Source organism: Anopheles darlingi, chromosome 2 (genome assembly GCF_943734745.1).
Source record: "Anopheles darlingi chromosome 2, idAnoDarlMG_H_01, whole genome shotgun sequence".
NCBI classification, from domain to species: Eukaryota; Metazoa; Arthropoda; class Insecta; order Diptera; family Culicidae; genus Anopheles; species Anopheles darlingi.
In genome coordinates, this window is record NC_064874.1 from 40,001,903 (window position 1) to 40,016,501 (window position 14,599).

At 48.7% G+C, this 14,599-nt stretch overlaps 1 protein-coding gene across 1 annotated transcript in view; it reads right to left on the minus strand.

Moving 5' to 3' along the window:
- LOC125959231 (pseudouridine-5'-phosphate glycosidase) overlaps nt 1-14,599 on the minus strand; it is a 159,199-nt gene that overhangs the window by 10,458 nt on the left and 134,142 nt on the right. The gene's annotated exons all lie outside the window — the stretch shown is intronic.

Here is a 14,599-nt window from a genome sequence, read left to right on the forward strand (position 1 = left end):
ACCATCCAACCCGTCGGCCATGTAATTTCGGCTGACATGGGCAGGGCGCGGATTGTTGTAATTTGTCAGAACACTTTTTCGGCAGCAACACGAGTGTGAGTTTTCACGTCCAATCACGAGGAAGTGTGTTCGAGTTCGAAGTGGAAGTTGTTCTGCTTTGCATTGCACTCATTTAGAGCAAAACAAAAGGCTTTTCATCAGCTAAATATGGTGGAGAGGTTGGCAGTGTTCTCCATTCAAGCATCGCACACGGTTCTGCGCTCTAGATAGCGCACGGACTCCATGATGAGGTACACGTATTGTCCATCTGGCTGTACGTGGATGTTATTATGGCCATTAGCAGCTTAACGGCAAAGGATTATATATTACAGCACAAGCAGCAAATGATGGAATGTGATCGATCGAAGGAGATGACGCCTAAATACAAACATCATACATCTTCTTAAGGTTCGATAAGGCGGATTAGACTCTGTACGAGGTTCGATCGAGGCTCATCAGACACACAGATGAACGAGTTCTCTGTTTGTTTGATATTTGCTAAGCAGCATAGTGTTTGGTCTTCGGAAATGTTGTTGTTTCTTACCAATCGGTATAATAAGACCATGAGACTTTTTTATTGTCTCATTCACATACACCGTATCTTTCGTGACACTCTGTGGAAAAAAAAACTTTTTGCACATTTCCCAACCCATCTGCACAGAAAAAGTTTGCCGAAGAAGTTGGACAGCGATAAATGATGCTGCAACCCGCTAGGGAAAATACTTACGTTGCGTTTTGCATGCTACATTTAGCGTGTAAACTTTGTAAAACGTTTATTGTGAATGAATCGCAAAATAGAGCAAATGGAAAATTAGAATAGGTTTGATTAAACATTTTATATAAATTACATAAATCATTCAATCAATATAACTTTACATCAATCGAATTGGTTGCAATCGTACCCTATTCCAATCCGTTCATTGCACACATGGGAACACAAGGGGGGGTCCACGACATCTACCGTCTGGTCACAGGTCACAGAAGGGGTGTGTGGTGTGGGCAAGGAGAGAGTGGGAATGTTTTCGATCGACACTCCGTTCGATTAACCATCCATCAAGCTGCCCGAAACTATTACGCGATCGTAAATCGTGCCAAGCGACCAAGACCGTGGGGACAGGACCACTCGGCACGCAACGTAACACGCCAGAGGATTGACGGTGTTCATCTCCTCGCCTTTGATGATATGTCACCATTTGTCTCGTCGCTTTTATCACGAAATGGTATCGTGTTGTTTTAGGGGAAGCAGCCCTTCCTCCCCACCCCTCCTCGCCCTCACTCGTAATGCTTTTAGAACATAATACTTCATCGTACCATGTCGAGCGTCGAGTTTGCGATTCCCAGATCCAGGGTCCGGGTTAAAGCCATCGCGGACCAGGTGATGTTGCACGAGTCAGGACAGGTACAGCAAAAAACCAAAGAAAAAAAAATCAATCAATATAATGGGTCACGTGGTTACGAGATGAACACGTCCATCGGTTGGACGAGAACGGGCCGCAAATGGAGCGCAAAAATGGCGACGAAACGAACGTCAAGGAATGTGGCAGACATTCCAAGCGGTGTTCCAAACCGGGGGAGTGAAACGCACGGATCACGGATCCTCTCGGGCCGCCACTTGGGACCATGGCACTGTGGTCAACCGAGAAGATTGACGGCAAATCCTCCCGCAGCCGCAGCAAAATTCCTACCAGTGGCCGGACACTGACGCTGACGCGGAGCTGGCACCATGCCAAACCCGAACGCCGAAAGGCTCTCAATGCAAGCTTTGCGTAAAGCGGGAGCCGGCTGGAGGCTGTGGAACCGGATCGATGCAGCACGCCACACGCGCCTCTAAATCCAAATGTCTGTATCTACTGCCAATACCAACATGATGGCAGAAGCATGAGTCGGTGCTCTCGATTACGGTCCGATAGCTATAATTTGGGGCGATCGATGACAAGGCCAGTACAGCATGATATGGGGTTCTCGCTGGATACCATCGACGTCACCATCGACGGGATCACGGGCGTTCACGATCTCTGGATGAGACCCCGGTTCCCGGACCGATTGACATGCGACTGGGAGTGACGAGAGTGACCGGATCCGGGTCATACCGTGCACCGTAATACACACGGCGGCTGGAGCATAAATTTGTGGTGCGAAGCACGAAGCAAGGTAAACATACCAGGAAAAACAACGCTTCGCGGGAAAGCGGTAATCGTTATGCTTCGCCGCACAGTACCGCACAGGGTATACGTGTTTACGTGTGTCTCTGTGTGGCACGAGCCATAGTGGCGCTACTGTACTGGGGATTGTATCGGCGCACGAGCGAAAAGTGCATCATGTTCGCATCGGGAGATGAGTTTGTGCTAAGTCTGTTACGAGTGTGCAAAATGTACTTGAACGATACACCTTTGACCTCGCTCTGGCATGTTTTATCCTTTTTATGGCGGGACCCATCTCCTTATTGATGCGCCGGCATCGGGACAAATTGATGCTCCAGCTTGCTCGTTAATTATCGTATGTTAGGATTGTGTTGGGGGTTATGGTTGCAATGAACGTGTAAAAGTTTAGTGGTCGAGTGTTCATTTGCATTGAAATATCTTTGACTAGCGAAGTGGTTGTCAAGACAACACACGCTCACACATATGCTCAATATCGTACGTACAGAATCTTTGTAAAGTGAAAACTTTTAAACATATCGTCTGCGCAGTGGCATCCATTTGCATTTGCAACGAGCAAACGAGTCGGTCGGTTTGGCACTAAATGCGCGGATATGCTGCTGCATTTTCCCTATTCTCTGCATATGCATAAACCAGGGTCACTCACTTTGCAGCATCACTACATAGCACTCCAGCGAGCTGCTAGGTTTTGCGTATGCATGGATTGAGCTACACGAATCTCGCTTTGGCCAACGGCCAAATCTCTTGCTGGAAGTTCAAGGATTTAGCAATTTGCTGGTCAGCGGCCACTGGATCTTCTTCTGGGCGTGTGGATGTGTAGTTGCTGGCCGTCGGTTTCAATCAAAATCGGTGTAAACTGCCAACTGAATGTTGTCGAATGAATGAATTTATCTTCTTCATCAACATGGCCTGTCCAGGCAACAGTAGCATGCATTTTATGAATTCCGTTTAGCTAGTTAAAACAAAAGGTGCTATCGTGCCCAATGGCGCTCGAATGTTAAAAATACATTTCCCTTTTTCCTGGGTCATATTTTTGGAACATTCCCGAAATAACAGGCCTAAAAAAAGGAAACCCACAAGTAATCAGCGCCTCGTTACCAGATTGGGCAAAGGATTTTCTCTCCACTGATTTCCTTTCGGAGTCTCTCTGCTGGAGGTAAGGTTCCACCATTCCTCCCGGACAGACGGTGACGGGTGGATGTAAAGCGGCCTCCTGTACGGTGCCGGTGCACAGCCGTGTAAATCACTCCCTTTGGCCGTAGCTACGTAGCACGGTCCGGCCATTCCCCGGACGAAATCAATGGAGAGCTATAAATAAACCGCCCATTATCGTTCATCCCTACTTGGGGGTTTCGGAAGGCTGGTGGTCTGTTTTTATTACGAGCACCACCAAGCACCGGCTGCGCGCATGGTGGTGGAGCGGGGTGCACCAACAATGTAGCAGAATTAGTAAATTCTTCCCGCACCGAAAAACCCGGTGGTCGCCCTGGTGCCTGGGAAAACCCGAAGGCTCAAATCAGCTGAAGCAACGCGATGAATTAGTGGCATAAATAAAATAAGGACACGACCTCGAAGCGCGGCACAGGGAATGGGCGCGGAACTTCCTTATCCCCCCCTCTCCCATCCTCGATGCATCCGACGACGTCGTAAGGTGCTGCGGGGATCCTGTTTTTCTGTTTCCAGCCTTGGGTCGCGGGACACTCGGGTTAGCCCTCGATAGCATACCGGCAGGCACAGAGCCGGAGGAAAACAACAACAAGGGATCGGTGCCCGGCATGCCGGCGATGGCCAGCTGGGAAATCAGTTTGAAAAAGTCAAACGTAGGGCAATCTGTGCGGCGCGCACTGTTCCGGTTTTCCTCACTGCTCACTGCTGTGTGTGGCACATCCAAGTGCTCGTGGGGTTCGGTGGTGGCCGTTGCCAGGATCCCGTACCGCGCACACTGGCAATAGAAGGCTAGACCAGCCATCCATCCGGCCGGGAACACAAGGAACCCAGTAGCGCATTTTATTCATAATCATTCTCGCAGGAGATCGTAGGGCCCCCATCCTAATGGTCCCGAGTCTCGCTCGTAGCGCTATCCAGTACCATCCAAGGCAGCCTTGGGCCCTTGGCTTGGAGAATTGATTCGGAAAGTTTCGCCGCTTTTACGATTATCACAAGGGTTCACAGTTTTTATGGTTCATTAAAGTAATTGGATCGGATGCTTGACCTAGAGCATTTTTATGAGCTACTAGTGGCAGCAGTGCTGGATATGGCTATGGCTGGTAGTAGCAGCAGCAGCAGCAGCAGCAGCAGCAGCAGTAGCATTGGCAGCCACCACATTCAACATAGTTATGCAGCAGACAGTGGCGATGGTGGCAGGTGCTGCTGATGGTTGTTTTATGTGTTGCTGGGTATTGTTTTTCTGTGTACCGTTGACCAACGTCCAACGGCCAAGTTGGGTTCATCATTTCGTGGTTGTCGTCGTCGTCCGCGTCGTTTGGACGATTGCTGATTGGTCACAAATTAACAAACGGATGGCTGGTAGGGGTGCGGAAAGTCCCAGCCCCAGGCTGGTAACATCTTGTAAACTGTAATTGATTACTATCGTTGTGTTGTGTATCGCAGTAAGCGCCAACCTTTTGCCTCGTTTCAAATGACGACGTTTAGCTTACAAGATGACAGCTGTGCTGCCGGTTCTGGTGCTCATTTGCACCGCCATGTTGCCATCGTTTACGTTACGTGGTATAGATCAAAGTAGGCGCCTAGGAGTCTGTAAGATGCTCTTGCTTTCGTTTGATCTACCCAAAAGACACAACGGTTGAGATGGAAATTGGGAGGGGGAGGTGGGATTGCCGTCGCTTTTCAACCACCTGTTGGGTGTGTACGAGTGCTCCATGGAAGCGCATGTCTTCTGCACCCCACCCCACCCCCTCTTGGCAAACCCGCCCAACCGATGCTGAAGGGTGTGGTGATGCGAGGAAAAAAAAAGATTCTTTCTAAAACCGGTTCGGCTTTCATCGAATCGAAGCAAAAGCAAATGGCCTCCGAGAGCGAGTGCGAGTTGGCAGTGCGCTAACACGCCGATCGATTGCCGAGGGAAGCATCTCCTTCGATCGGGTTTCAGCAAGCCCTTGGCCATGAAATGCAGAAACCAGCCTACCATCATCCATCATACGGACACAGCGGGGAGGGGAACGCATTAAGCAGCGAGCGTGAAGAAACGGCTGGGAGCCACTCTCTCGCGCGCACTCACGCGCAATAGATTCTCCGGATTGTCACAGGAGTTTTCGCTCTTAGGTGTGCCACTACTCTCCCTCTCTTTCTGTATCTCTCTCTCTCTTTCGTTCGCGTAGAATCGGCTTCGGTACCCTCCGTCATCATCGTCAAGATATTGCCGGTTTGAGACGAAGGCATTTAAATGAGACCGGCACGAGAAACAGCTGTTTCCCAAATCGGAGCAGCAGTCTCTTTCGGTAGCCGGATCATCACTCGGACGACGACGGATCTGCCGCCTCTCATTTCTCATCGCATAGCGCGCGACCGTTCTCTCGGCGTTTCTCACCAGAAAACATGTGAAAAGGTTGTGCGGATGTTGTTGTGCCATCATGCGCTATTAGGAATAACATCTTGTACACTAGCCAACCTTAATGGTGGCCTGTGGTGGCCAGATGTGTTGGGGCAAATCGGCCACTCTGTTCGTTCGGGAACGGAAATTTAGGCAAAATTTTGTACAATACGTACGACATGAGCTGAGGACTGTAAATAGAAAAAATCTACCAGTACCTTTACCTCAAACGTTTTACAAGCATGAGACAGCATGTAGTAGAGTTGTAAGTGTAAGTGTAATCATTTTCTGGAGTAAAAAGAATAGATCGCAGGAGAACTAAACTGATATTATATCGATGCCAATTTATGATCCATCATACCGAACTGGCTTGCATAATATTAAACTAAAAATGGCATAAAGAGCAGGATCGCAATATCAACATGGCGAAATAATGAATGAAAAAGGATATCATTTCTTATCCGAGGCTGTAACAACAACAACTGCAATAGGATCCAAGAATTACCGTCGGTGAGGAAAAGCTGATGAAACTTCTCCCTTCCACCTTGACTTATTAACACGTTCAGACGGATCATATGAAAAACATGTGTCTGTGTGTGAGTTTGTGTGTTTTCTTCTCGATTTCTCGGCAGATTTTTACACCCCACACCCTTGTTGCCGAACGGTGTGGGCCGTGGCAGTGACGAGAAGTTAGCTGAGAAACCCTCTTGCATTACCATGCGCCTCCATTGCTCGCCAGAAGGCCGCCACTTAGGGTGCGAATGATGTATATTACCAGTCGCAAGAAGAAGAATAAGAAAAAAAAAACACTATACTTTTCACAGTTTTACAGCTTATTTGACAGTTATTGATCATAAAATTCACCTCCAATTTACATTTCTCCCTGTCCGAAGAAGTCGACCTACAACCCCCTCCCCCCTCCCCCCTTCTACACCCTTTCCGAAGTACAGTCGAGTCGAAGTAGGCGGGGTGTGATTAATTAATTTAGAATGATTGGCTGGTGGTCGGTGCAACAGTAGCATTAAACATCGTTTGCCAAGCGCCATCCCATCGTGGTTACCCGAGCAAAAGAGCAGAAACCATAGAATCATCCTTTTTCCCAACAAGCAAACACCCGCCAGGAAGGGTGGGATGGAAAATGACAGAGGAAAAACAATGCTCCCATGGCAGGCTACGTTGAGTAGAACAGCAGCACAAAACGGTAATTAGCTGAAGGTGTAGTTAAAATCGGGACCGCTACTGCCAGTGAAGCACACGATAGTGGCGCGTAGTTTCGCTTACACACAAATTGCTCAACTCCGTCGCCAATCGGCTAACTTTACACCGTGCTCTTACCCGGTTGGTATGGCAACACCAACTTTCCTTCGACGCAGCAGCAGTCGACGACGGAAGCGGCGCCCCCGGGGAACGATTCAGTTAAATACATCGCGCGATATAAAAAGTAAAACGGGCGACCTGTGAAACTAAACGCAACTAAAATGAGGACGGTGCTAATGATGGTTTGTGGGTTTTCTTTCCTTCTTCTTATTGTCTACATTTGTCTCGCACATTCGCTTGCGTTCTCTTTCACTCTCTCTCTCTCCTTGTTTCTGTTTATCTCCGTCTCGGTCAGGCAAACTGCCATTCGTTTGACCCGGCGCTGAGATTGACGTGTTAAGAAGGTGAGGTATCATCGCAACGCATTGCGCAGCGGGAGTTCCCTCGCCGTAGCCCTGGCCTAGCAGTTGATTGCGTGGTGGCGCTGTGCGGCGCACAAGTGGCGTGCAACCAGCGAAAACACACCAAATTAACGGATGCCGCGGTGTGGTCGTATGGTGGTGTGAGAGAGGATGGAAGAGCAATGCCCCACCAGCGCGGAGTAGGGTAAGGGTTGGCAGCAGCAGCACCAGCAAAGAAAATTCTGAACGCAATCCCCCGGGATAAGCTACTAAAATCTTGAAACCGGTAAATATTTACGCCAAGCATAATTACGATCGCAACGGGGAAAGGGGGTTCGTTCTACCTTGCCGTCAGCTACTCTGCGTCTTCTGCATCTTCCCCCACCTCCCTCGAACCGTGACCACCGTCTGGCAACGAGCAACACATCCTCTCCCCCCCCCCCAAAGTTTTACGTTCCACCTTCTCGGACATACGCACAGAAACCCTCTGGTTGTTGCTAGCGTTTCGTAGCGTTTGAGTGAGTTGTTGTTTGTGGTCCGAATTTGAAATCGCCATGGAAGCACCACACCACACCACGACGGGGTCAGTGGATAAGGCGCGGTCGGTGGTGGATGAGTTTACCACTGTGCACGTCTACGGTTTTCTCTGGAGCTAAAAACTTTAATTTCCTTTTATTTTGCAGACGCGTTTATCGTTTCGTTGTGCCCGCGCCCGGGTTCGGAGTAACACAACCAAACTTAATCAACATCATCCACGAGGGTTAAAAACCCTCACCGTTCTCCGTGGCGCATCGTCGTCGTGTCGTACACACTGAAGGCAGCAGGTTCGGTAGCTACTCTTAGAAAAGTTCCTGGGAACATATTTTGTTAGAATGCGGTCCATAAACATAACACAACAAAGCTGATCTCGTGCCGTGCCGTTCAACACGGACGGACCATTCCCACATCTGGTGAAGCTCTAGTAGCTTCAGACATGATTTTAATGAAAATACCCGTAACTAATCTGTACCTACTACGGGTACTACTTTTCATCAATTCGAGGGCAATCGTTTTCAAGGGCAATGCGTAAGAAACAAGGTGAAAGGCCTCCGGGCCTCGGTTTCAATCCGCTCGATTCCGTACTCCATCACGCACGTTAGCTGTAAGTGATTGCAGTGTTTGAAGCTACGCAGCGGAGAACAGTAACACAGTTGGCGCACGCACGCAGCGTAATCGCAAGGCCAGCACTTCTGATTGAAGTGTGTGTGTGTGTGTGTACCGCAAACGAACGAATCCGACTCGGCTCGTAAACATTTCAGATATGTTTGTTGTTTGCAGAGCAATCAATAAAGCAAAATCGATTGATCCGTAACTAACTAAAGTGTGGCTCCATGTAGCAGTAGTATCGACGCGCTTAACTCAATATGTGCAAGGTGCACACAAATGTATGAACAAATGACTAAAAAAACGCTAAATTCTATTGTACCGTTCGTTTTTGGGTGCGATATCACTATTGCACTTTAGCCATAGCGCCGTCACTTTGATTGCAAACATCGAGAAGGGAATCAAAAAGGAATCTAAAAATATCACCTACCATGACTAACGAGCTCTTATTTATAACCGATGTCGACAGCATTTTAAAACCAATTGCAGCATCACTCAATTATCCCCAGTGTGGCTCGTTGCGCTCGGAGGAGCTAAATCTGGTCGGTAGACAACGGACGGTAAAGCACACACCGTAAGAAGCGCGAAAAAGAGAGAGAAATAGAGAGAGAAAGAGAGGGGCCGAGAGGGGCATCTCCTGTGGCATATTGTTTGACCAAGCTGACGGCTTAATTAGCAGCATCATTTTATTAATACCCGAGCGACCGAGAGTAGTACAGTGAGCGACTGACGGGACCCCTCTACCCCCACTTCCCTTCACCCCGCTATGACCGACCGAAACTCCGCTGACACCTTGACAAATGATCACCGATCGAAACGTAGGCCACACACACACACATGCCGTCCGATGTTAATCTGTCAAAAGCGTAAACCATATCGATTGCCAAGTAGGCTCTGGGCACGTGCATGATGCTGGTTAGAGTACTTGCGTTTGCCCGAATATTATCCTCCTGCAAGGTTCGTTACACTTCAGGAAATTATTGCTTCCAGAAACAACGCGCAGAGCGGTGCCTTTCGTGTCCGTTCGACCTTAAAGGTTTAGAAATTGAGCCAACCTCCACTGTTTTCTCGGCTTTTGTACACACATACCACACACACATGCTGGAGCAGTCCCCAGGGAACTACTGCTTGCGAGGGGCACTTTCGCGCGCCAAATAATCGATGACCGTATGCGGACGTGTGGTGGCAGGGGGGTTTGATGAATGGAGCCCGGCAAATGATTGCAAAAATCGGACAAAAAGAAGAAATAAAAACCTAGAGGAAGAGAAGTGGGAAGCGGTGAGGTAGCGGTCGGCCATTATGAGTGTAAACTGGAGCTGACCGGCTGTCGCTGGATTTGGTCTGGAATTGGAACAGTTGCATAACAGCGCTGCCTGCTGCGAATCGTTGCCCCGTTTGCAACATCGATTGCACTTGATAATGAGTGGTCGCGGTGCTCGGTGGTCGGTGGTTTTGTTTCCTTTTCCTACTTGGACACCGTTTGCGGTTAAGGGTTTCAATTTGAACGGTGCACCGTAAAATGGGGAGATCGATAAATAGAATCTACACGAAAGCAGTGCAGTTTGTGGGTCAGGTGGTCGCTCACAGGAGCCGCTTATTAGAGCAGAAAAGAACGGCATTGAACGCGGTATAATACTTATAGGATTGGACGCCCAGAGAGCTGGTTGAACCCACCGGTAGAGCTGACGACTCACTGAAAATCCCGCAGGGACATGATTACGACTGGAGCGCAGCAGTCTACCAGTTCTTTGTCGATTGCAAGGAAAGGTACACACATTTAGACCACCGCATTCAATTGCCCCGTCAATTCGATTGCCAGTAAGGAAAGGGTAGCGCAGTAATAACCAGCAACCCACCAGCCGGACATTACTGGTAGAGCCCCGGGGAGGAAAAAACGAGCAAAAACAACACCAGCCGTCTGACCATTTTCTTATCCATTTCAGGGGTAAGGGAAGGTGTGTGTGTGTCTCCATGTATTGATGTCGAGCGGGAACTAAAATATTCATACAATGGATTGATATATGTTCATTGCAGTGTACGTCATCAAACCAATTCTCGTGCCGTTCTACTTGCTGCAGAAGTGACCGATGGTAGTGGCTGTGGAACGAACTATACAATACTACCGCAGCTACCGGGCTCTTCATATTCGTCATCTTTTTCCGTTGATGCGTTTAAGATGTACGCGAACCCGGTTTGGTCCTCTTTTCTTCCGAGAATACGTTCGTCTATGGCGAATACGGACGTATTTTTCAGGATAGAGGTTGAGTGTTTCTACTTGACTTTAGGGAAAACTTTACGCTTGATTGCATTAGGATGTGCTCGGTTTGGTGGGCCGAGGGTAAGGGCACAGACGCATCACCCCCCCCAACTGGTAACATTACGATGAGAGAGGAACCACCGGAATGTCGGAACGTTTTTCCTGTTCTCTGTTTTCCCTTCGACTTAAATTCTTCTTCGATCAACCACCGACCGACGGAAGCGTATCGCAATGGCATTACATCATATTACTGTGCATTATTGAACATCGGACATCGTTCCAACGAAGGTAGAAGGTATTTTTTGCCGACTGGACTACATACATGTTACATGCTATTTTCAATTATAAGAGGAAAATTGAATACCGAGCATATTTAAAATGGCTGGCGCTGGTACATATTGGATACATCTGTCATAAAAAAATTATAGAAACTGTCACTAAGCTAAATATATAACGTTAGTTTGTAGCTGTTGTGCACGAAAGGCAATAGCACTCGTGAGAATCTATCATTCCAGATTGTAAAAAAGGACCTTCTGCAACAGAGTTCAATCTATATCTGCTAAAACATTCTTGAATACCAGCATTCGATCTCAGTCTGGATCTACCATACCCTCTCTGTCCATCAGTTTGGAGTAAGAAGATTTAATTTGCCATGGTTGTGTGTCATTCTGATGAAATGCTTCTTACAATTTTTTTTTTCAATTATTGTTCATACAGGTCCAAATACGCAACTGAGATTCTTTCTCTCGAGCGAGCATAAGAGTATTTGGTTATGGTTGATGGAATGTATGTAAATATTAAAAAGATGTTTAATCATGAAAACGCCAATATCACAGAAATAAATAGTTGGTGGTGATATGGTGAACTGATTCTAGGAATATCTCAACATTTGCACTACATTTAATTTGGATTTCTAATTCAGTTCATTAGCAACTAGTTTTGTTTATGCTCCAGCGAACTTTTTCAGCGTATACGTCAACCGGTCCGAGCGCAGGTCGTCAGTCGAACCCGTCGCCGATCGCATTCGAACCGGCTTAGGAATCCGTTCTTCCGACAAACGAAAACACTTCCACAGCCCGAACCGGATCGAAAGTACATTGAAGAACAACCAGTTTTCGTGCCAATCGATGTGATGCGGTGCACACTGATACACCTCCTGAAGCGGCGGGTTGAGGAATGGTGCGTGCTCAAAGCGTGCGTTAAGAATACCGTTTACGTGTTCGTTCAACGTGCCCGTACGATGAATCCAGTTCAACAGGGTCATCGCTGCCATCACGGTACCATGGATGCGGCGCCGATGTTGTACCCAATCAAGGTGTTGAGCTTGTGGTGGTCGTTCGCTTGGCGTACCGCTCGGTATAACCTCCTTTGTTGCTTCGAAGGAGAACGTCTTCTGAACCTGCAGAAGAAGACAGCAAATGGCGGCCGCTGTGAAACCACCTGGTGCTTCGACGAGCATCGTACAGATTAGTTGGTAAAAGACTTCCAGATTCATTTTGCGCGCACTGTGCTGAAGCATGGCCTGCATCAGTGCATGCTGCATCTGTGGACGCAGTTCAAACAGAAGCTTCTCCAAAGCACCAAAGTCGTGCCCCAACCTGATCGGGTAATAGGTGTCAATGAAAAAGATTTTCGGTGACTGAAATTGCGTCGTGTTGTGGGACCCCGATTCCAGTAGCTTCGTCAGCACTTTACACGACTGAACACAACGGATGGTATCATTGCCGGCAAGATGCTGCAGCAGATATTCGACGATAATTGGCCCGTTCACGGCTAAATGTGTTCCGCCGAGTGTTATTTTGCCTGCGGCATACTCAACGATGGACGCAAACTCGATCCGTGCCCCGTTGGAAAGCTCGGTGTCGAGCAGGAGCGGTAGCATCATCACGAAGAACGCACTCAGATCGAACTCGGAAAGAAGTGGGATAAGCTTCTTCAAACACTTCTCGAAACCCCGCCGTAGCTCGTAGATCTGGTTGCGGGTCGTTCCGATGAAGACGCTCGTATGGTAGAACCGCAACAGCTTTGCGAGCTCGGAATAATCCGTCATCTGCCAGTGCGGTGGCTCGATAATGCTCTGCAGCACTGCCAGCACATGCCGTACCTGGTCGATGTCCGATCGGGCCAGACACTGTTCGACGTGGTCGATGAGCTTCGCTAGTAGCAGCGCCGCAGGGGATTGACACTCGAGCACGAACTGCAGTATCTCGACGCAGATGAACTCCACCTTCCAGAGGTTTTCCTGCTGCAGAAAGCGCAGTATGATGTCGATCACTTCGTTCTGCTGCTCCGGTATCAGCATATCGATAATGGCTTGGAAGAGAACTTTCGCCTTGGCGAACGCGGGACGTCGTGCTTGGTGGCGCAGCTGCAGATGGGCAACATAGTTTTGCACCAGAATAAGCGAACACTCGAGAATGGCGTCCCGTTCGGGGATGTGCTGCAGTATGTCACGCCGGGATCGTCGCACCAGGGTACGCAGTATCTGGGAGTAGCAAGACGCAAAAAGGACGGAATCCCGTTACTACCTTCCCGGCCCCGGTGGTCTAGTAGGCTCGGATTCTATCCGCGGTGTACCTTCTGTGCTTTGTCGCCTTCAATGTTGGGCGATCGTATCGTTGGATCCAAAAATATACCGCAACACGTCTTCAGCTCATCCGCCAGATGGCGCGTTTCGGCGGATGTTAGCCTTTTCCGCGAAAACAGCTTCGAAATTTGAAACGACTCCAAGCGGAACATCGCTAACGAAGCGCAAAACCACCAGCCAGACTACCTCGGAATCGGAGCGTCTTCGAGAGGCCGGTGCCTACTGCCAGTATTTTTTTTTTGCGCTGCTTGCTCTTTTTGTTTTGGTATTGTCTAGGATGGTGCAGAGGCAGAGTAGGCAATGCGAAACACATGAATGGATTTGTTTTTGAGGGAAGGCAACCGCGCGTTTGACCGAGCGCTTTTCTGGTGCTGTGTTCTGTTTTTGAGTAACAGCAAAATCACCAAACAACCAAAATATGTAAAAAGAGGACCGAAAAAATGGCCTAGGTGGACTAGGATGTCCGCTAGAGCATGCTTGATCGTTCGTAACACTCAGTATGGTAGTAGGGCTTCTCTAGGGAGTTCTATTCCTTTAGTCCTTTTCCACTACCATAGTGTTAGTGTTCACGTTTTCGAGCAGTTTCGGCAATCACGCTCCCTCCAATCCCCCCCATTCGAGCACTAGCACCGCAGAGAAAAACGAGGTTCGCTCTCGCGCTCAACCTTTTCCCATCTCACATCCTTGGGGCCACGTTCGCTTACTCGTTCGCTCTCACGCTCGGTTCGGCTCGGTGAGCGTCTGTGCTCAGCCAAAAGATACGACCGCGAGATACGCTCCAGTTCGCCCCACGAACCCACCGAAAGGAAGGAAAATTCTCGCCCCCAAAGAGCAGCTGCTATCGACTCCCACAGCGCACGGTGCGAACATGTGGATGGCGCTGTGGGCGGTGTGCTGCTGTAAACGGGTGAGAGAATGAGATCTCGGGCACGAATTTTCCCCGCACGCACGGATCGGGGCTAGAGATGATGCTTGGTGGCGCTTGGTCATCAGTTCGATTTCAGTGACGTTCAGATTCGGTTCGTCGAGAGTAACGTCGAGCCACCGCGGGTTTGCCAAGAGGAAATTGGCCACAAAAAAGAAGAAGAAGAAGCAGAACAAGGAAAAGAACACTCTGGTGTGTGTTTTCCATAATACTAACAACGCACACCCTAGCAGGAGGAGAAGGAAGGCTAGGAAAACGACGAGAACGAGTGAAACATTCAC